Raw genomic sequence first — 464 nt, forward strand, 5'->3', positions numbered from 1 at the left:
CATGCTATATGTAACAAGTGTACGAATGGCATGTTTCCCTTTAGATTTTTGTTTGGTGTTTTTTATCGATTGATTGCTGTCGGATTCGAAGGCGTTTACTTTTAGGGGCAGGGATCCAGTCCCCTATATGGAGCTACATAAATGGTTAAAGCATAAACTCTCTACATGTCCGACAACATGGAAAGGACTAAAAGTTTGTAAAAGTTATTTTTATTTCAATGTTTTGAACTTTAACGTTTCATTTAAAACTAAATTAAATTTTACTCTTTTGAGACTTTATCTGTAATGTTCATACAATAATTTTAATTTAAATTGTATATTATTATGAAAGAGCTTCTGGTTAAGAAAATATACTTATGGCAAGTTATTACAGGTTCTTTCGGTCTCTTTAAAAATACACCACTGTATGTCTCTTACATTAAAGTATAGTTTAAATGTTCTTCCCTGCACAAAATTACTATTAG

The sequence above is a fragment of the Mytilus edulis genome, chromosome 5, assembly GCF_963676685.1.
Source record: "Mytilus edulis chromosome 5, xbMytEdul2.2, whole genome shotgun sequence".
Lineage (NCBI taxonomy): Eukaryota > Metazoa > Mollusca > Bivalvia > Mytilida > Mytilidae > Mytilus > Mytilus edulis.